Raw genomic sequence first — 2749 nt, 5'->3', positions numbered from 1 at the left:
TTTAAATTGTCATTCAGGTCCTGATGGCTCATCTCACTGCATCTACAAAGCCACCTGCATCTACACTTCTTTTTCTTTCTACCTTCCAGTTACAGTGGAATTTTTTTTTCCTTTTCATAGGCTTGTCCTTCTACGTGGGTCCTGATCCCTTCCTCTCCTATTTCCCCAAGGATTCTGTTCCTTTAGGCACCCTCTCTTTTTCTGCAGCATAAAATTATCTCTCTTTAGTGGAATAGTTCAGCATATAGAAGCGCTCCATTTTCTGTCATCCTAAAATATAACTCTCCCTTGATATATCTCTTGTCTGCTCCTCTTCACAGACAAAGTGCTCTCTGGAGTTTTATATATTCTTTCTCTACTACCTCACCACCCATTAAGTCTTCAAATAACTCATATCTAGCTTCTGCCTCTTTCATGACACAGAAACCGTGGTTGCAAAGCTTACCAAAGGCTGAAACAGATGGTAACTGTTCCTTCCTTGTCGTGTTTCCTTTCTTTATCAAATGTTCTCTTGGTGTTGAGTTAATCTCACTCCTAGAGCTTTCTTCCTACCTCTATAGTTGCTCCTATTTAGTGTCTTTTGAAAGCAGCTTCTCCTTTGCTTGACCTCTAAAAGCATAATAGGTTATGAGCCGTAGATCCTGAGCATCACAGCCTTCTCATTTCTTTCTACATGATCTAGCTTAGAGTATTCATTCACATAGTTTTAAATAACATCTGTGTGAACAATTCCTCATTTATGTTCTCAGCCAATAATGTTCCTCTGCTATTTCTTTTAAAACCAATGGTTTATCTGACATCTTCACTTGGAGATCTCATGGTTACCTAAAACTCAACATATTCCAATTTGAATTCTTCAGTCTTCTCCTCCTTCACCCAAGTCTGTTTCTCTCAGTCTTTCTCATCTCGCTATATATCACAACCAACCATCCAGTTGCTCAAAATAGAAACTTGCTTTCATCCTTGATTTAACTTCCACTATCATCCCAGACTCCAATCTATCACTAAGCCCTGTAGTTTCTCTTTTCAAATATACCCAAAATCTGCCCACTTTTCTCCATCTTGATGGACTTAGAGTAAGCTATTGAAAACTCCTACTTAGATTACTAAAATAATTTCTTTGTGACTCTTGTAGTTTTCCCTATCATCTTCCTAAATACAACATCTCACGCATTAGGTAAACTAATAAAAATATAACTTGTATTCACATTTTCCAAATAATTTACCGAGCTCTTTTCTACTTGCAAACCCTGCATGATGAGGTTTCTACCCAACTCTCCATCCTTATTTGAGGTAACTCTCTACATTATTCAATCTTCTTTACCATCTTTGTTCCTTTTTGCTTCTTTGAACACATAAAGTTCTTTCCTATATCAAGGACTGTAATACCCTCTGCCTGAAATCGTTTTCCCTACTCTTCATGCATGGTTAGCTCCCTAGACACCTTCAGATGTCTGTTTAAATATCCCTTACATGTAAAACACAATTTTCCACCTTACCCACCTAAGTTCCCATGTTTCTTTCAAGGTCCTTACCAGGGTTGTTCCATGGCTTCTTTATGTCTTTCACAGATCTTATTACAATATATATATGTATATTTCCTTTTATACTTGCTTGTTTACTATCAGTCTTCTCTCCAAACCAAAACCCTCACAAGATAAGATGCATACCTCTTTGGCTTATCAGTATATCATAGCTACCTTCAAAAGACCAAAACAGGGCATACCCATAGACCTTGCCTGACTGTGCTCATGGCCAGGCAGGGGGGGGGACATTGTATGTGAGATTAATTTGAAGTTCCTACCAGCTTTAGCCAGCTTAATCAGTGGCCGGATAAATAGCAGGACTGTAACATTCCCCTGGAGGAAAAAAGGCAAGAAGAAAAGGGGAGCATAGGGATTTAGATAAGAAAGTGATATAGGCCGGGCACAGTGGTCCATGCCTGTTATCCCAGCACTTTGGGAGGCCGAGATGGGCGGATCACCTCAGGTCAGGAGTTTGAGATCAGCCTGGCCAACATGGTGAAACTCCGTCTCTACCAAAAATACAAAAATTAGCTGGGCGTGGTGGTGCGCACCTGAAATCCCAGCTACTCAGGAGGCTGAGGCATGAGAATCACTTGCACCCAGGAGGCGGAGTTTGCAGTGAGCTGAGATCGTGCCACTGTACTCCAGCCTGGGCAACAGAGCAAGACTCTGTCTCGAAGAAAAAAAAAAGAGAGAGATAGATGACTGATTAAAAATTATGAGAATGGGCTGGGTGCAGTGGCTCACAGCTGTAATCCCAGCACTTTGGGAGTCCAAGGCGGGTGGATCATCCAAAGTCAGGACTTTGAGACCAGCCTGGCCAAAATGGTGAAACCCCTTCCCTACTAAAAATACAAAAATTAGCTGGGCATGGTGGCAGGCAACTATAATCCCAGCTACTCCAGAGGCTGATGCAGGAGAATCACTTGAACCTGGGAAGTGGAGGTTGCAGTGAGCCAATACTTGTGCCACTGCACTCTAGCCTGGGTGACGGAGCAAGACCCTGCCTCAAAGATAAATTTTAAAAAAATACATAAATAAATAAAATTTTTAAAAAAGACCAAAACATAGTAGATGTTCAGTAAATATAATGCTCGTTGAATACATGTATGAATTTGTTTTCAAGTTCAAGTTTTGTAAATTGTCAGAATCTCCATTTCCTCATATTTAGATGGCAAAAAATGTTACAATCATGATAATAATAGCTCAAATGAGATAATGCC

At 40.3% G+C, this 2749-nt stretch overlaps 1 non-coding gene across 1 annotated transcript; it reads left to right on the top strand.

Annotated features, from left to right (window-relative positions):
• The first annotated feature begins 1718 nt into the window (after window positions 1–1718).
• On the top strand, window positions 1719–1857 carry LOC129023857 (small nucleolar RNA SNORA58). The gene has a single exon (XR_008496958.1). It is a non-coding gene; the product is annotated as a small nucleolar RNA SNORA58 (small nucleolar RNA).
• The last annotated feature ends 892 nt before the right edge of the window (window positions 1858–2749 follow it).

This window comes from Pongo pygmaeus, chromosome 1, assembly GCF_028885625.2.
Source record: "Pongo pygmaeus isolate AG05252 chromosome 1, NHGRI_mPonPyg2-v2.0_pri, whole genome shotgun sequence".
NCBI classification, from domain to species: domain Eukaryota; kingdom Metazoa; phylum Chordata; class Mammalia; order Primates; family Hominidae; genus Pongo; species Pongo pygmaeus.
This window is presented reverse-complemented; position numbering and strand designations above follow the sequence as displayed.